This window comes from Lissotriton helveticus, chromosome 7 (assembly GCF_964261635.1).
Source record: "Lissotriton helveticus chromosome 7, aLisHel1.1, whole genome shotgun sequence".
Taxonomy (NCBI): Eukaryota; Metazoa; Chordata; class Amphibia; order Caudata; family Salamandridae; genus Lissotriton; species Lissotriton helveticus.
In genome coordinates, this window is record NC_136068.1 from 1,831,291,092 (window position 1) to 1,831,311,913 (window position 20,822).

The 20,822-nt window shown below is 43.8% G+C and overlaps 1 protein-coding gene across 2 annotated transcripts in view; it reads right to left on the reverse strand.

The window, feature by feature from the left end:
- Positions 1 to 20,822, reverse strand: part of LOC144770825 (C-type lectin domain family 2 member B-like) — a 337,598-nt gene that overhangs the window by 166,633 nt on the left and 150,143 nt on the right. The gene's annotated exons all lie outside the window — the stretch shown is intronic.

Sequence of the window (20,822 nt, forward strand, 5' to 3'; positions counted from 1 at the left end):
ACGTGACCAGGTCACAAGCGGAAAAATGGACTGACGTTGGAGACACTATCAGGGACATTCAAACGGCTAGCACACAACACGAGTTGACTGAATGGACACGGGTGGGATTAAAAGACGATGAAGGCTGCTGGCGGACAAAAGACACAAACAAATGGTTGCTACCTGATTCATACCTGATTCCCATACTGACCATGGCACACTCCCCTGCCCACATAGGATCAGCCCCCATGATCGAACTTGTCTCCAGGGTTTGGCACAACGATAAGATCCCAGATTCCGCCAAACGCCTGGTCCAACAATGCTTAATATGCCTGCAACACAACCCCGGGAAAGGAACTGTAGTACCCCGGGGGGGATTTGGGGTCCCAAACCACCCATTTGAAGTCCTGCAGATGGACTACATCCAGCTAGACAGATGCCAAGGCCTGAAATATGTACTTGTTGTGGTGTGCGCATTTAGCAAGTGGGTGGAATCATATCCAACCCGTGACAACACCGCTATGGCCACCGCAAAGGTTCTGTTAAAGGAGTTTTTCCCCCGTTATGGCCTCTGTCGTGTTTTATGGAGTGATAATGGCCCCCACATCATAGCCAAAGTTATCCAACTCATCCTAAATGGGTTGGGTATTAAACAGAAATTCCACGCAGTCTTCCACCCCCAATCTGCTGGGCTTGTCGAACGACACAATGCCACACTAAAGCTTAAACTGGCAAAGATAGTCGCTACCACGGGCCTGAAATGGCCAGACGCCCTCCCACTGGCATTGCTATCGAAGCGCTCTACCCCCACCCGACATCACTTAACTCCTTATGAAGTTGTCTTCGGTCGACCCATGAGCGTCTGGTCTGCCCCGAAACCAACTTCCATTCATGATGTTCCGGATGTCCTAATGTCTGATTATCTGTACAAATTGACTGAAACTCTGTCTGTTATTCATCAGCAGGTGCAGCAGGCCATCCCCGATGCTTCCAGGGGTCCGGGTCACGCCATCCAGCCGGGGGACTTCGTGCTGATCCGGAATTTCCAGCGATCAAAGAGTTTGGAACCCCGGTGGACGGGCCCCTGGCAAGTGCTGATCACCACTCGGACCGCACTTCGAGTGGAGGGGAAGAAGCACTGGCTGCACGCCCATCACTGCAAAAAGGTCTCCCCAGCCCTGGCCACGACAGACACCGTCAACACCCAAGAAGAGCTCCTGAACCAGGACCGACCATCGTTGAACTGCTATCCTGACACAGAGACACTTGAGCTTTCAAAACATCCTGACCCCACTGTACCATCTCGAGAAGGGTATTTCCTGCGTCGAAAGGAGGGAGCTTCGACTAAGTAGGCCACGGACTAGGTTACAGGATCTCAGAACGGTGACCCAAACCACCAAGGGTTACCTGGAGAGAGGCTAAACTAAGTCTGTGGTCCTGCCCACTACTGAGCACCTTGAAAACGAAGATGATGGAAGCGCCAGATAAGAAGATGATGGAAGCGCCAAATAAGAAGCCGACGGAGACAGCAGGAAATACCCACTACAGAAATCCGAGAACCGACAGACTCCATAGCTCAAAGACAATTGCACTCTTCATCGTAATCCTCCTCTGCTTTCTCCTCATGACTACGTTCTGGATTATGGAAGAACACGCACCTGCTCACGAAACATTCCTAACCACTGCTCAGCCTACCACCATGAAGGAACATTATCTGATTTCGCTCTCTCCTCAACTAAGAGAGAGGCGAAAGGAGTTTTGGAATAACTCTTTTGTGCAGCTGCTCCACCAACACAATCTTGCTACCAATGCCACCAACTGCTGGATCTGTGGGTTGCTACCCCATGCCACTGGTCATTCAATACCATTCATTCCTTCACCCTTCTCTGTTCACGGCTCCTGCCTTGCTTGGCTGATCCTCCTGCAAGAAAGCTATAAGGACAATACCACCTCCGGCAGAACCGTAACGCATTTCTCCCACGGGGTCCGGCGAAACAAAACGAAGATACACTTCTGCCCGCAGACCTCCAACGATTCAATCCAAATGGACATCCCGGCTAAGGAACGGATCGAAATGCAGGTGTTCAACAATCCAACCAGACCCACCTTCTCCTATCTGCGGAAACGAACGGCTGCCACACTGTGGCCTTGTCGGTCATCAACGTTACAGGCCACATGTGTGTAGAAGGACTTGGGACTCAGCTGGTGGGTCGCAGCGCTTGCCGCTTTACCAGAACTTTGGATTCCACGGATCCACCTTCCTTTGTGTCATCCCCAAACATGTATTTCATCTGCGGCACGAAGGCCTACACCTGGCTCCCCAAAGGCTGGGGGGGCACTTGCTACATCTCCTTCGTCCTTCCTCCGACTTATGTGGCCCCAGCGAATCACCACAGGCAAAAATGAGCCAAAGACGTTGAGCAAGCAGACTCAACAGGAGCGCAGTTCCTCGATGCTATGAAAGGACTCGTCCCCCTCTGGGGCCCGATGGCAAACAGCCGTGCCATCCGACATTTGACTCAGGCAGTTGAGACAACCATGAACATCACAGCGGGCATCTTTGCTAACAACACTGCCGAGCTCCAAGCGGTCCGTCTGGTGGCTCTTCAGAACCGCCTTGTTCTAGATGTGGTTCTGGTGGACCGTGGAGGAGCATGCCGCATTATTGGGTCCAGCTGTTGTACATACATACCGGACAACTCACCCTCAGTGTACAAAGCCATCGAACATCTTCACAGACTCTCTTCAGAAGTCCACCAAGAACAAGAAGAATGGTCGCTTGGTGGTTGGTTCTGGGACACCGTCAAAAGCTGGGGCTGGAGACTGCTCACCATTGTCCTGATTCCCGTAGTTGTAATATGTGGCCTATGCTTAGGAATTCAATGTCTGCCACCTCTGTGTTCTTTATGTGCGAGTTGTATTTTTCCCAAAACTGTGGACTTTGGAAGCGAACACATGAGAGCATTGTATGATACCGAAGTTAGGAATTTGATGAAAATTGACATTGAGTAAGCAAGTTGGCTAGATATGTTGAAAAGGGAGGACTGTTGAAAGTTGGGCTGAAACCGTCAACATTATCGGCGCCCTCTTGCTCTCCTTAAACCTTTTGTGCGCGTAAACAGCCGCCATTTTGAACGCCATGGCTTCCCTGCTCTCGCCGAGAGCCAGCGCGCCTCTCTCCCCCTCCTAGCTTCGCTGGCATCCCCCGCATGCTGACAACCCCCCCCCTGCCTGCACCTGCCTTGAATCATAAACCCCTCTTCAGCGCTGCTCTGCCCCAGGCCCTCGTCCTGTTCCCAGCGCAACACCTCCCTTCTTCCCTTTCATGATCCCCGGCCCTTTGATGCAAACCCCCTTTTTTCCCGTGTGCCCGTTTGTCTTCCTCGTTCCCAGGCCGACACCCAGCTCTGCCGATACTGTTCCTTGCCCCTCCCCGTACAATAGAAAGCTTCCCCCATCAAGGGATCCCCGGGTTGATCAAAGCCCCCCCCGCCCTACGAGATCCGATCGAACCCCACACACTCCGTGAATCGGCGGAATATCCAGCTGCGCGATGATCATCACCTGTTGTGAACGGGGCGGGGACTTCCACTGTAACCTTGTGTGGGAACGGGCTTGAAAGGGGGGATTCTGAGGATGTCTTTCCGTACATCAAAGTATCGACGAGAATGTGTTACATGCAATAAAGAGATAAACTTGTGTATAAGAGGCCAGGCCTCAGGGATGCAGTTAGAGCACCTCAGAACGATACCTGCTGTCTGTTTTGCCGTGTTCTCCTCCGGAGAGAATAAAAACCTTGTTTCCTGCCTTCCAGTCTCCAGCGCCTGCCTCTTCAGTAGTTTAACTTCCTTGTGGGTTCAAGAGGCGACACCGCCGGGCAATACTTAAGGATCTTATATTCTGGTTGGTAGTGTCACCCTTTTTACATATAAGCACACACCATGAGGCGCTATTAAATTCCAGGCTTTTGTAAACACAAGCCTCAGATGCGCAGAGTGGCCCAACGAGTCGTTCTAGTGTGAAAATATATGTAAATATTTATCAACATAAGCACACAGATCTCCTTAAAGCGCTATAACACCATGTTTTGGGACTCTTGTACTCACAAGCACGCAGGCTCAGGGTCCAACACTCTCTGGTTCAGGCATAACATTATCTTTAAAATATTCAGTAATATAAGCACACAGATCTCAGTACAGCGCTCTAAACCATGTTTTTTTCGTACATAAAAACATTTTGTTCTGGTCTTTTGTAAACACAAGCATAGACGGATACACAGGCTCAGGGGTCCAATTCTCCGGTACTGAAAATGAAATTATATTTTAACGATAAATTGAGTACCATTGAGTTGGATAACAATAAACATCTGTTGTTCAGTGCCAAGATGCCTACTGGTGAACGCGCGCTTTACAAATAGACACGTTATGTTATCTATGTTATGTCTCATTCAAATATTTTATAAAGATTTTATTTTCAATTACATCGTCTCATTTTTATCATTACATTTATATACGTATGCTTTTACGTTCTTAGGCAATAATAGGTTTTTTTTATTCTGTGATGTATGTCGTTATAGTGTGATGAATTGTACTTTTATGGTCCTGGTGTTTTGAATGAGTCACTTTGAGCCTTTCAGAGCGTCAGGCGGCTGGAAGGCTCATACTCCAGGAACTGGAGGATGGCAAAGGAGAATGGAATGCGGATTAATGCAAACCAAGTATTATCCATCCCTGGTGAAAGATGCTCTTTATGCATAATTGTAGGTAGTTTTCAGGAAGTAAACACCATCCTACATCTACTGCTCTAGGCCTCAAGGGCATGTGAATTGGCAGCAGAGACACACACACACAAATACATAAATGTTTACTTAGATAAATGAATAGAGAGGTACTTTTCTTAAGCCCTCTTCATCCACTGATATGTTATTCACAATTTGCTTCCAGCCACCCAGGCTTACAGAATAGAACAATTGCTGAGCCTACTTCTGTCACCTGCTCTTTTCACTGCGAGTGATTGCATTTTGCTCTGTCACATATGCACATCCTCATGCAGAGAATTGCAATTCCGTCTTAGGGCTGTTAGGTCAATCTCTGCTTTTGTTTCTACTTTAATTTCAAATTTAAATTAATTTTAGCAAATTACCCATTTTGTGTTTACTTTTCTTCAAACATATTTAAGCCACTTGTACATGTTGGTATTTTTACTCTCTGTTATCGTTTACACTGTTAATGAATATTACATATGTTTGCACAGAAAAAAAAGCAGGCTCAATGTCAGACCAATTGTCTTTAACAATGCTTGTTTTGAAATGCATATACTTCATGATGTGATATAACAAGTTGACTTCTATCTTAACATACCAATACCCTGAAAATCTGGGAGTTAAGTTCATATGTTCAAGCTGATCTATGACGTCATGTTTGAGCAGAAAATGTGGAATGTTACATTTCTTTCTACAAAATAGTAATGTTTTCAAGAAGTAACTATTCAATTTAAGGGGTCATTTAGATACTGCTGGTAATGCTGTTGAGCACGAAAAACTCTCGCTGCTTTGTTATCAGCACCCCGCCCCCCCCCCCACAATCTTATCTGTTGATAATGTATATTTCTGCACTTTAAACTTTGTTTTTGTTCACCACTGTATATATACCTTGTAAAGTGCTCTGATACCCTCACGGCTGAAGTTCGCGCTCTATAAAACACAAAAATAAAAAACACAAATAAATATTCAGTAATATAAGCATACCGATCTCCGTAAAGCGCTATAAAGCCACGTTTTCTGGGATCTTGTAAACACAAGCGTTATACTATACACAAGCACAGAGGTCCCACTCTCCGGTTTTAAGATGACATTTTAAATGTTAAATATTCAGTAATATACGCACACAGATCTCCGCAAAGCTCTATCAAACCATGCTTTCTAGGCTCTTTTAAACACAAGCATCGGATGGATACGTGGGCCCAGAGCCTACGCTGCGGTTCTGAGATGAAATTATAATGTAAATAATCAATTTAAGCACACCGATGCTAGTCAAGCGTTATAAAGCCACGTTGTCTGGGCTCTTGTAAAAAACTGGGGTGTTAGGGTGAGCAAAAGAACGATGATTTTAACCCAGATCTCTTGACTCAGGGTGAATGTATGATTTATTCAGCATTCCATCCATCATTTGTCTGCGTAGCACTTGTAAACACAAGCATCGGACGGATGCATGGGCTCAGGGGTCCAACACCGGTTCTGGGATGAAATCAGAGGCCGAGAGGGTGCGGGGATGGAAGGATGCTCGGCTGGAGGAAGGGGCAGCTCACGGACAGGCAGCTGAGTGAATGGATGGATGGATGAATGATGTGGTGGGTAAAATCAAGATGATTAAGGTCGACCTGAACAAAGATTTTATTGGGGGGCACACAAGGTCTTTCAAAGAAAATAAGAACAAATAATGGGTTGAAGCAGGGGTGCCTCCTGGCCCCTCTACTCTTTTCCATTTATATCAATGATCTGCCTAGCAGAGTAGGGCAGAGTAAGGGGGCCCCCCTCAATTAGCAAACTTAAAACTGAGTTGTCTGCTATATGCAGATGATGCAATAATAATGGATTTAACTCCAATTGGGTTGCAAAGACGACTGTCCGAACTAGTTAGGTACACAGACGAGTATTATTTAAAAATAAATATTTTAAATAGTAAAGTTATGATTTTTAGTTATCAAGGTTGTAAGGTCAGAAAGAATTTGAATTGGTTTTTGGGGAAAGAAAAACTGGAAGTAGTAACTTTTTACCCATATTTAGGAAAAATATTTACAAATAGGTGTTCAGCCAATAGACATATGGATCATTGCAAAGGTAAAGCGATTTCAAAAGCCTTTGCAATTAATCGTCTGTATACACATTGTGGAAAAAGACATTTCTCACATATTATTTCAGTTTATAAAATAAAGATCCCACCAACTCTGAGCTATGCTAGTGAAACAATAGATGCACAAGAGTGGGCCACATATGAGAAAGTAGAAGGAAAGATCTGGCGCCAAATATGTAATTTAAATTGCGCGGCTCCGATTGCAGCGCTTAGATTTGAATTTGGTCTCCTTTCTACATATGTGCTATCAATGGCCGCGTGCTTAAGATGGTATAATGCACTGATAAACGGTTCTGATAATTTGCTAAGGGCAGCGTTGCACAGAGAAATATTTGTAAATATGATGGGAAAAAGTGCTATTTTTAGGAATTATTTAAAAGCATTATCAATGTTTGGTTTAGACACAGATGGGGCAGCGGTTCTTTGTAAAATGGCCTTGAAGAAGATAAATAAGAAAACAATATATGTTGTTTCTCGAGAAAGAGATATTAAAATGTGCTCAGCAAACATAAGCAATGATTGTGTTGTGGGGAGTAGTATTGTTAAAAATCCCCAACCTTATGTCTTATGGAACCTTAAACACGGAGTACGTAGGGTGATCTTGTTATTAAGATTGAATTTACTACCCCTAAGAATCGTAACAGGTTCCTGGGAGGATATTCCTAAAAATGAAAGGTATTGTCAGTTATGTAATTTTTGTATACAAGATTTGAATCATGTTTTATTTGTGTGCCCTGCACTACACTCAATACGACGTAGACATTTAAGGATTTGCTTTTTAAAATATAACATTACTACAGCAGAACAGGCCCGAAATTGCTCCTTGTCCCCCCACTTCCGAACTGATGTGTTTTACATTTTTTAGCTTTTTTAAAGAATTTTTAAATATTTATTAAGATCATAAAGATCTTTTGAGATTTGAATGTTCATAGCACTTTCACTTTCCCCCGGTTCTTTGGCCATTTTGTACGATGAGTTAAGTTTACAACTGCGTATGTGCACTTTACAAGACATTTTTTGCTGCTAGTTATTGGTTGGTAAAGATCATTCTAAAAAGGATGCTCAGATCACTTGCACTTTATCTTGGCCTTCAGTCATTATGACTGATTGGTTATGTTTACAACTGGGTATGTGCACTTTACAAAAAAGTATGGGTTGGGAAAGATTCTCCTAAAAAAGATGCATACAGCACTTGCACTTTTTTCAATTTTTTAGCCCTCATGACCAAGTTCTTATGTTTACAATTAAGCATGTGCACTTTCCAAATGTTTTTTGCTGCTAGTTACTACTTCCAGATTATAACTACTATATCTTATTATTTTAGTACTTCCATCACCATGACCGTTTGTTTGTGTTTACAATTGTGTATGAGCACTTTATAAAAACTTTTTGCTGCTGGTATTGGTTTGGTTTGGAAAGATTTTCCTAAAAATGTTGCACGGTGCACTTGCACTTTTTTCGACTTTTCAGTCCTCATGTCCAAGTTCTTATGTTTACAACTAAGCGTGTGCACTTTTTCAAATGTTAAAAGCAACTTATATAAATTGGTAAGAATTCATATATGACAACCTGATTATCTAAAGTTTACGTCTTTTATGAAAATGATAACCTGGAATTTTATTTGAAATTACTGGTGTACGGAATTGTGTTTTAATAATGTATTTTATGTGGAATCCTTTGGAATTCTAAATCATAATAAAATACATTGAATTGAATTGAAGATGATTAAGGTGTGGTCATTAGCGAAGGGTGTGTGATTTCATGCCAGTGTCCGACGACAGAATGGACATCCGTGAGGAGATTCGATATTATTAAATTGTAGGCGACTAGTTTAAAAGAAGGAGAGGTTTTGATCCATCCAATGAGGTGTGGCCAATGTGCGGTAATACAACAAAGGCAGACCCGGGATACATTTATTATTTAGTATTATTGTTTGTGGTTTGACGGCTGGTTGAACTTTAGTAGTTCTCTCTATTGTGTTTTTAAGGTGCTTTTCATGCCTTACATCTTCGTTCGTGTTAAGGGGATTAAATACAGTCGCAAACTATTGGAATGAATGTATATGCGATAACATTTAAATTACAAAATTTGAAAAGTCAACTCAATCAATACTTTTGTGCAAATAGGCAAGCGCAAAGTGCGGTGAGCACCGTATCACTTGTATCCATCCGTCCTTCAAGCATTCCATGCTTCTCTCCATCATTCCATGCTTCTCTCCACCATTCCATGCTTCCCTCCATCATTCCATGCTTCCCTCCATCATTCCATGCTTCTCTCCATCATTCCATGCTTCTCTCCATCATTCCATGCTTCTCTCCACCGATCCATGTTTCTCTCCATCATTCCATGCTTCTCTCCATCATTCCATGCTTCTCTCCATCATTCCATGCTTCTCTCTATCATTCCATGCTTATCTCCATCATTCCATGCTTCTCTCCATAATTCCATGCTTCTCTCCACCATTCCATGCTTCTCTCCATCATTTCATGCTTCTGTCCATCATTCCATACTAATCTCGGTCATTCCTCCAAACCAGGGACCTCTCATCTACCTTCCATCCCTCCATCTACCTCTCTATCCACCAATTCATCCATCACTCTATCCACAAACCTTTCATCCCTCCCACCCTTCAGTCCTTCTTTCCTTTCATTTATCCCACACCCAACTGCCCCAACATGCTTTCCCCACCAGCGTCTCTGACCTAAATCCATGTAAACAAACAGCACTGAAAAGGTTTTATGCCAGACACACAGCCCCGTGGCACCCACCCAGGCTCAAGCTGCTAAAGTGAGGGCTTCATGGCACCTCTGTTCTGCTGCTGGACAATGGATTTAACCCAGATCTCTTGACGGGGGGGGGGAATGTTTGAATCATTCAGCATTCTGTCTATCATTTGTTGCAGTTACACTTTTCCCCCTAAGTGGGATGAGTATGCCCAGATGTGGGTCCCTTTCTCACTATGCCACTGAATTCAAGCTAGCCTGGCTGATGAAGGGTGACATACCCTAAAACCAGTCCCAGATGCTTGTTTCCGGTCTAGGGAGGACCTGGCTTGGCAGTTCGGTCTGGACGGTTCCCATGAGGCATAGGGTGAAGACTGATTTGCATATGGCTAGGTCCAAACTGGGGTGGCATAGTGGGCAAAATAACAATGGATTTAACCCAGATCGCTTGACTGGGGAGAATGTTTGAATCATTCAGCATTCCGTCCATCATTTGTTGGAGTTACACTGGCAGATGGGGGTCTCTAGTCTGTACGATTCTTCCTTTGGAGCTCTGGACTGCACTTGCCACAAGTTATTCTGCACCTGAAGAGTTGAGGCTGCTGTGGGTAGGATATGTTCTGGGGGTGGGGTGTATACAGCTTTAGAAAAGCTACATGATGTAGCGCTTGGAGGTTATTAGGTAGCTCCTGAGGGAGAAGAGGATGGTGGCAGGAGAAACATTTCAATGGGCAGATGTGAAAGGGGCGTAGGAAGGACTGACAGTTTTTACTCGTGGGCAGGTCCCACGTGCTTGCTTGTCTTACAGAAGTTACAACAGTGTGAGAATGACAAAAAGCTAGTCTCCAGCTTTCAAACAGGGGGTCATATTTACAAGCCCCTAGTGCCACCGGAGTGTCATTTTTTTACGCTCCGGTGGCACCATGTGCTGGCCCATACTTACAAGGCCACGCAAAGCCACTTTGCATATCTTTACACTGCCTTGTAATATGGTCCCCTTTCTTCGTCAAAGGTATGTGTCATGGGTGTTGCTGTGGGTGTTCCCATGCAATGTCCATGGCTTTTGACATGTCCTAGATTTACAAGGATTCGTAAATCTGATGCAGCACCAAAAACGCCTTTCCAGGAGAGGTGTTAAAGTGGCACAACGAGGAGAAATACTTGTATTTCTCCTCGTTTTTTGCTCATTATATGTGTGCTGCATTTTGCAGCACACATAGAGGGAGCAAAACACCATTAATCATATTTTTTGCAGGAAGGTGTCCCTTCCTGCGCAAACACAATCATCATCCCTACAATGCAGGCACTCTAGCACAATGGTGCAAGAGTGTCTGTGTTGGAGCACAACTGCTGTTTGTGCGCTGGCTAGTGCACCCTTTTATTGGAAATATGCCCCAGGGTTTTTACCTCCATGTGGTCAATAGACTGCTACATCAAAGCTGGTCCATAAGACTATGTCAGTAAACACACAACCTTGCTTGTCTGTTTGTGGAACTCGAGTCAGTGTTTGATAATGATATGCAGAAGTCTTTTTGGATTATGGCTAAAAAATCAGGGTGGTTCAAACTATCCTCTGAGCCCCAGGGCTCATTTTTGTGGTATAGGTTGAATACACCCCCAGCTCTGTAGTGAGAAAGTATTTTAAAATTAGCATTTTTTACCAGCTGCGAGCTGTGGCATAAACAAACTTCCTAGTAGGTTGGGCAAGTGGTTGGGTTTTTTTCACTGCACATTATTAATAATATGTTGTTTTGTAGTTTCTACTAATCCGCAGGATCTGAGCGTTTGTTGGACAACAACAATTCTGGGTGAGGTACCTAGCCTGATTCTGGGCACCACGCATTACATGTTGGCTTAGAGACCAGCTAGCACACAGTGCCACCACAAGCCCCCCTAACCTTACCAGGGAGCAAATGGTTTCTGGCAACCACTTAACAAGACAATCCTGACCCCTCAGGGATTGTGGAAACAGATCAGAACCTTTCACTCAGTCACTTTTGCTTACTTTTGCTCAGAGAAGTATACAGAATACACAGCGGGACGTTTTCAATATATTTATTGAACCAGCTTTATTCCTCTGGATTCTTAATAAGTTTCCTCTTCTAAAAATGTACCTGATACGTGTTTGCGTCAGAGATTTTTCTTAATATCCCTATTAGGTAAGTCGTTGTTCGAATTTCGTTGTTAAGGATGTTGACCCATGGGCCAGGGGCACCAGCGGGCTGTATAGTGGGCTGCGTAGAGGACTTGACCCTTGTACTTTGTGTCCTCCTTTTTAACGGTAAGACCCACAAAGAAACATTATTTTGTGGCTTTTTTGAGTATGGAGGAGCAATATCTTTAGCAGCAGATGCCCATCTGAATATTCCCTCCCCACAGCTGACCACAAGATTGGTGACATACTTTGATGGTGTAATTGAACTGGTTAGGATTATGGACGATTCATTCAATGGCTAATGTAACATCTATAGGTCTCTCTTTATTGCTGGTTATAAATTATTCCAGTTCTTTAAATGTTATTTAATATAGGCTTTTTTTGTGTCACACTGCCTATTTTTAACTCACGCTGAAAAAAAGGAGTACCCCAATAACCCTGGCACCAGAGTAAGACAATAAATATAGAAACAAGCATTTGCAATGTAATAGGTCTCGCATTTACACGAGTTTGAGCTATTAGCATTGTAAATGGCAATGCCTTTTATTTATGTTTTGGATTTTGAAACTTAAATAAAACGCATTGGAATTTACAATGCCAATACCATAAACTCGCGTAAATGCTGTCCCATCATGTAATCACAGAACAATGCACCCATGCCACTCTTGCAAAGAAAAACATGGCAGTCCCAGCACTGCAGCTCTAGACCAACAAGCCATCACTGCCTTACCTCCCATCAATACAGTTCACAAATTACTTGGTAGGCAAAAAATCATGGGCACCTCAATTCGGCAACTACTTGCAGCTTCCATCTTCCACAACCATATAGAGGTTGTGAAACACAGCTGATATAGTTACGTAACTACATATTGCACAGGACAAGATGCAAACCCACTAAAGGCTCCCACCCCCCCTCCCCTGGTTCTGCAACCATAAAGGCTCAGCACAACATAGACATTGTACTTCTACACTTATGTAAGACTATGGGCCTCGTGGCTCACCAGCTTTTGAACAGAGCAATAATTTGTTTAAATTTAGCCCAATACAAGACTACTTACCTAACAACACCAAAGGCTCCATAGTCAATCAATTGATCAGGCTCAGGGTCCACCACAGCAGTCCTTGTATCGACTGCTCGAGACGGTATACCCTGGTTTTAGATGGATTCGGCCTGTGGTCCATGGTGATGATGGTTGACAAGCTGCTGCTGGTGCGAACCAGACTACACGGCTGTTGTGGTTGGTGAAGATGAAGTGGAAGCAGCTGCCAACACCACTGCTCCATTGGGGCAAAAAAACTCCTGCCCCAGACCAGCTGTCGTTGGGGGCTGGGGTGCAGCTGTCGTTGGGGGCTGGATAAGACCCCTAAGATTGCTGAATACGCTGCTACTACACAGCTGGACCCCAAGGGACCTGTTGGTGTCCTGGAAGGCCATCAGTGTCCAATGGGGGATAGGGGAATAAATGTATCTGGTTGAAGCCAGGACAGGAGAGGGAAGAGGTAATTAAGGCAAAGAAGAACAACAAGCTGTCATGTACTACATAAAAACAAGGTAAGCATTGGGATTTTAGTGACTGTATCAGTGTTATTTCACAGAGCGGGAGCCCACCTCGCGTTTCACCGACGCAGCCCGAGTGAGTAATGGCCGCCAACCCGGAAGGCAGGCAAAGTTCGCCTTCTTCAGGGCGGTGGCAGGACCGGAAATTGTTCCTATGTCGATGCGGGGCTCCCGTGAGGCGATGGGAGCCCCGGTGTGCCAAGGGGGAGGAGGGGAGCCTACCCCGCCTCCCCGAGTATTGATGACGAGTCCCGGGTCCCAGGAGAGGGCCCGGGTGAAGAGGCGGCCGGAGCGAGCAGCAACCCCACAGACCGCCGCAAGAGGAGTCACGTAAGGAGAGCTGCTGCGAAGGGGGCGCGAGGCAAATTGTCGGTGCCTGCCCCTCCGCACTGGGTATGAGAAGTCCCCAAGCAGCCCGGTGAGTGGGGCTGAGTTTTACAGTACTTGGGGGCATTAATGGCTTACTGAGCCCCGTGTGGCTCCAACGTCTGACATGTTGTGTTTACAGAGCCTAGGTGGCTCCAACGATCGGCGCAAGACGCCGTGAGCGTGCACATGGGCTGTCCGGGCGCCCTCGCTCGCGAAAGTGAAAGCGTGCAGGAGCGCGAGAAGAGACGCTGCAGGTGCACATCAGCTGTCGGAAATAGATGCCGTGAGCGTGCACATGGGATTTCCGGGCGCGCCTGCACCTATCCTGTCCCTTATCGCAAAGCAAGCCGGCGGCAATAGGTCTCGCTGCGTGGCGCGCATGGCGCTCCATCACTAGGTGAGACCTAAAAACAATGGCCCCTATTGGGGAAGCACAAGCCTCAACTTCGGCTGCATCCATACAAAACCCTCGCTAGATTGGCTTGAACAGGAATTAAATCAACAATTATTTTGTTCATTTGAAACCATAAGGTTAAAGATACCTTTTTCTAGCATATTGTATTGCAATGAGGTGCTAAAAACGTACAGCGGTGCAGTGAAAGAGAAAAGAGTAAATGAAAGCATGCAAGTGCTATACAGAGAAAGCATATCTACACAACAAGTGACTAAAATGGATACAATTGTTGTTTAATGCCACTCTGTATCAGAGTGTCATGTTCCACATCAAATTACAAATAAATTTAAAAGACGGTCCACAAGTATTTTTGTCGACGTTTTGAGCCTATTAAATTACTTCTACAAGGGTCACCATCAGGATGGAAATGGATTTTTAGAAGCACCTGAAAATGAAACGTCATGTTTCAATAGATGGAAGAACACTCAAGACTTACAATAGCCAATCTTAAGCTATATATAAAGGACATACTAAAAATCATGTGAATCCCTTACATACGTTTATAATGCAACTATGTGAAGGATTAATTTTAACCAACATCAGCCGCACGCACCAATAAATCATTTAGTTGATTCGGTAGGAAAAAAAAGCAGTGTGTAAAAGCCTTAAATCACACGCTGGCCCTAGTTTGTGTCTAACATAACTCAAAAAGGCTCGCCTACATGAAGCAAAATTCAATATAAGGGCAATTCACTGTAGAAGAATTGGTGTGTCTGTGAAAATATTAATGCGTAAGCCTATAAAAAAATATTTAGCGATAAAATGCCAGAAAATGACATAGAAGAAGCGAGTTGAGAAACTCGCCTAGAGGATAAGGAAATAGCAACCACCGTCTGAAAATGACATGCAGTGAAAACGTGTGTATTTGTGCATAGCATTGCCAGTAGAAATTCAGCATAGCAACAATAGACCAGGTATGACTCACTAATTAGAAAGGATCACCGTTGTGTTACAGGTGTTGCTGTAAAAAGATTGAACCAAGGAACTTAGGGGATTGTTCTCAATGAACCAACAATGATTACAGACTGTCATCAAGTGGAGACAAAGGGAACCTATTTTTCAGGCGCAGCGCTTAGTCGTATTAACTACTGTCTGTGAGAGCACGTGTGTGCCAGGTTTGCTATAAATACCAATTCAGCTTCCAACATTAATAGGGTCACAATCATAGAACAATCAATCAATATTTTCAACAATCCAGAGTCTCAAGCATATTGTATCGGAGACCTTCAACCACACTTTCACAGTGCGTTGTATATGTTTTTTCTCTGCTCGTGTGGTAAGGTGGATAGTGTCATCATCGGGTTGTAATCACTCGAGGGTTCGGTTCTCCAAGTGATTAAACAACCTCCATCAGGAGGGAGATTGTCTGGGTGGTTCGCAGTCGTGAAAAGTGACTAATAATATCTCCTAATCCTGTTTAGAGAAGTTTTATTAGTCAGGAAAGGGATATGCTTAAAAGAAATGGTGGTGCTTGAGTGCATTAGTAACTGGTCCACAGCACCTAGTGTGGGGTCAACATGTTTCGGCCTAAGAGATGCTTTTACGAGTCAGGTGGCCTTCTTCAGGATAGTGGTGAGAGGAGGTCTTTTTTCAGAACACCTCTGGAATGGAGAGGGTGAGTACATTCACTTACCCTTCTTCGTCAGTGAGCATGGTAGCTCATCACTGATAGGTGCAGCCTTTGCCTATGACTACCAAAGAACAAAGAAAAACATAACAATGTACATAACATGAGGATTTATGCAATGTGTGGGTTTTTCTAAAGAATTCCGGATAATGACACACACATTAGTTCTGTATAAATTTGAAAGCATGTCCAGCTTTCAGGAAAGAAGAAGGAACGAGAACAGAAAAGTCTGAGAGGAATTTTGTCATATGGTTAGTCTGTGTCCCCATGAGTACACACCTTGTCTTAAACATTGTTCGTTGTATTATGTCAATGCCATCAGTATGGGTCATTGTTCTGTGGTTATAGTGGTCGTTTTTAACCAATTTACACACTACAGAGGCATAGGGGATGGTATGTTCCAAGTTGACTGCTACATTTTGCATAAAGTCCTTTAATGATTCTAAGGCGAGTGTCAATTTTTGTGCCTTTGCTCTAGTTAGTTTTTAAACGGGCAACAAGTATAGTTTCTCGCATAGTATTCATACATCAGATCCTTATGTCTTTGGATTGTAGAGAAAGTTTATATGGAGTCATTATTAGGAAAATACTGTCCTCCTGTGGGGACAGAGAGAATATATAATAATCCCCATTAGTAAAGTTAGGTCTGTGTTGATTGTTACGAGTGTAAATTTTCACAACCATCGTGTATTAAGAAATGTTGCCTTTAGTGGAGGCTGAAGTCCTCTTTCGGATGCAGGAGAAATTGACGGTCCTGGGAGGAATATTTTGACAAGTATATTAAGAGAATGATAAAGAAGAAAGACTTTAACGGCTGGTATTTTCTTAAAAAGCGATGGATGTTAAGAGGGTTATATCATTAAAGGCAGAGTGGCCTGAGTTCTTACCTCAATTGTGGTTCAACTCGGCAGGCATTGATGCAGTTCTCCTGATCACAGATGGTAAATGGGAGGAATGCGGGACCTAGTTAAATATCGTGGGGTGACTGTAATTGGAAGCAATTAGCTCTCACCTGAGGACGTGGTTCGGGGCGTCCATTCTGTTTTTCAGTTCTCCAAGAGGCAGTAATGAGGGTAGAAAAAATACTATGGAGAGTGTATCTTGTGGTTGAAGTTGTTAGTCAGAAGACAGGTTAATTTGTGGTTATTATGAGCAATTGTGCATCAGTTTTTATGAGTCAAATAGTATATCCTTTATTTGATAAATGATATTTAGTGGAATAATTTGTATTCTGGTTTCTTAAGGAAACAAGTGTGGAGCATTTGGTGGGAATGAGGTTCTGATGTTTTACAAATATGTGTTGAGGTCGGACAGTGTTGCTGTCTGCTATATTGTGTCTCCATTCACTCTATTATAAGAATGATAAATTGCGAGAGAAGTGACATGAATATTTCTTCTTGCGTCTTTTGTATACTTCGATGGAAATTAGTGTAAAATAACGAATAGATAGTTTCTCATATTGCATGTCCATTATCTTAATATGGTACTGAGTTTAAATGCTGATGATTGTTCACTCATTGCGTGTTCAGACCGGGCATTTATTATGAGCAGAGAATAGTGTGCCTCATGTTTTGAAAATATTACAGAGGTGTAAGAAAATGAACCACAGATGTTGAGTCTGGCACCCTGAGATGAAATATGGGGGCTAGCTTGCTCATTGATTGATCACCTTCTCTGATCGTTTCGGGGCGCTAACATTTTTTTGATTTTTTAGAGGTTCAAAGAAAGCCAGGGTAAATTGTTGTCAAGGCCTTGGGCATAAGTTCTAAGGCGAAACACCCAGCGTTGCTCTTTTTCAAAGAGTTGTTGTTCTGCATTACTGCTCACGGTGTCCAGGAGTTCTAGCATCACCCAGTTTAGGTCATTAGTGGTGTGGTTCGAAGTCAGAAAATAGTTGCTCATTCGTGCGGTTGCTTTACTGCATCTAATGTTACTTTTGTGTTCTCCAGTATGTCATTTTACATACCAATGTACTTCAAATTGCAGGGACAAGTAAGCATGTAGATTACACATGTAGTATTGCAGTTTGTGTTTCGTTTGAGGATCCAGTTCATTTTGTTGGTCAATTTTTGACAGATGGTGCAGGAACCGCAGGGGTGGTGTCATGTCACAGGCGTCAAGCCCCAGGTTGTTAGTACGGTGCTACTTTCTGTCCATGTTGGTGCTGGTCTTGTGTGTACAAGGAGGTCCTGTATATTCTTGCTTCTTTTGTTGGCAAACCTAGATTTTGGCCTGTCTAATGTCCAGACATTAAGATGCACCAGTGTTTGTTGATGGCCTTCTTGATGGTATTGGAGGCTGTACTATATGTTGTGACACGTGAGGGTGTCAGTCTCTTGGGTTCTACTGTGGTTTCTAAGAGTGTGTCTTGGTTCTGATTTCTTGCTCTTTTCTGACACTTGTGTATAATGTTAGTTGGATAATCTCTCTCTTAGTTTGTTAGTTAAATTAAGAGCTTGCTTTTTGTAATCTTTTGTGTCGCTACAGTCGCGTTGTATCCATAAAAACTGACTATGAAGGAGGCTCTCCCTTAGTGGCAGGGCCAGACTAACCGTAACGGGCACCACCGTTTCCCCAGTAGACCGCCAGGGTGGGGTTCCGTTTTGGTCCCCTGGGAAGCTATTCTTATTACCGGGGGCCGGTTTTGCATCATAGCTTCAATATCTGCCCACTGAAATAAAAGCAGCTGCAGAGTTTGCCATGCGAACTCCTGCCCCCCTCACTCCAAATCCCCCCAACCACTGCGGCCGGCCCAACTCAATTGCCAGAGCCGGTTTGCATTCCCTGTCCAGCCCTACTCAGTGGTCTAATTCAAACTCCACAGTGAGATAGCAGAATTCTGTAGAAAACTCAAACTGAAAGCATATTACACAAACCTACAGAGCCAACCGTGAGAAGACACGGACCTCCGGAGGAAGTCCACATTCTGCCCACCAAACACATTAATCCCAATTGAAATTCTCACCTTTGAGCATGCCATGTTTAAAGAAATCGAGAATATAAACGATATTAAAGGAATAGTACTACTCAGGACAGAAGACTATCAACACAATGCACAAATCTACTGTCGGATGACAGATATTACAGAGTCATAACATCTGACCCTAGACTAAGATTAGTACACACCATAAACTTAATGGTGGGGGAAGCTGAAACCAACTATTGGATTTCCAATAATGAAGCCGAATACCTGCGAGCAAAAAATCCCAAGACACCCTACTTCTATTTGTTGCCAAAACTGCACAAAAACAGATCACCATCATCAGGTTGCTCGATAGTCTTGGGGATCGGTTTGATACTAGAACCTTTATCACAGTTCATGGATTATTATCTAAAACTTCTTGTCGAAAAAAACGCCAACATATCTTAAAAATACCAAAAATCTTTTGAATCAACTGAAAGGAATCACCTATGAACAGGGCACCAACATTTTAGTTGGACTAGATGTGGTAAGCTTATAAACTAGTCTCCCACAAGAAGTCCCCTTACAAGAAATGGAAGACTATCTCTTCAAACAGGAATGGACCCATAATACTCCAGGGCTTTTTGTCTTGGAATGCTGTTGTCTAGCTGTAACGGAAAACTTTTTTGAATTTGAAGGAGCAGCCTACCTCCAAACCAAGGCGAACTTCCATGGGCAGTACACCCGCCCCCAGTTTGTCAGGACTCTATATCAGCACTTTTGAAGAGAGATGTGTCTTCACAGAGACAAATCCTTACAGACCCAAGATAATCATCTGGAAGAGATATATAGAGGACATCTTGGTAATCGTGCCGTTCCAAAATTTCATGAGTGGCTTAACTCTTGCGATGAGTTCCTGAAATGTACATATACGGGCCATTAAAGAACCTTTGACCTTTTCGACTTCACCATCTCCTCAGAAAATAACAGCTTAAAAACAAAAACATACTACGAACCAACTGCGAAAAACAGGTTCCAGTCTTTCAACAGCTTCCATCCTAGACCCCTGAGGGAGAGCCTCCCTTATAGTCAGTTCTTACGGATACGACACAACTGTAGCGACACAAAAGATTCCAAAAAGCAAACTCTTGATTTAACTAACAAACTAAGAGTGAGATTATCCAACCAACATTATACACAAGTGTCAGAAAAGAGCAAGAAATCAGAATCAAGACACACTCTTTGAAACAACAGTGAACCCAAGAGACTGACACCCTCACCTGTGTCACGACATATAGTACAGCCTCCAGCACCGTCTGGAAGGCCATCAACAAACGCTGGTGCATCTTAACGTCCGGAACATGAGACTGGCCAAAACCTAGATTTGCCAACAAAAGAAGCAAGAATATACGTGACCTCCTTGTACATACAAGACCAGCCCGAACATGGACAGACAGTAGCACCGTACTAACAACCTGGGCCTGACGCCCTAGGATACTTCGCCCCTGGAATTTTCTGAAAGGGAACTCTATGGGCCTACATTATAGTAAGATCTTCGGGTGCCTTGTCAAGCACGTGGTTTCTGATTATTGTCTCAATATAGGCCAGAGGATTAGACTGGCCATCAATGCGTTCACTGTCTTCTGGAATCCCTGTGAAACGTAAATTTGAACGCCTGACATAATTTTTCATCTTATCCATCTTAATCTGGGAGGCCTGTAGCTTCTTCTGGAGAGAATGATAATGCCAGAGTCCCATTGCATTGAGCGGTCTTCAATATCAGATACCCGTTGCTCCAGTTCTTAAAATCTCTTAGGTATTTGCTGCATCATGCTCTCAATTTTGTCTAAGCATTGGTGCAATAAAGAGAGTTCCTGTGCCTGCGAAGCCTTGCAGTCTCGGATTTCCCCTAAGATAGCCTCAAAGAACTGTTGCCTTTGGTCGATTGGGACAGATGAAGACTGGGCCGTATTAATAGTAGGAATAGCCCCTTTAGCACTAACATCTCTATTGTCAATTCCCTGCTGCAGGGGCGCGGACTTCACTTCTGGCCTTGTTTCCAACAAAAGACTATGGTGTAGTAAAGGGGATAGAGACTCCAGATCCTCTTGTATCTTGGAATTACGCCTCACTTTTTCCAGCGCTACCCCTTGCTAAGATCCCACGAGTTGCTTAGAATGAACTTGAGCTTCTTTTCCAGGGGG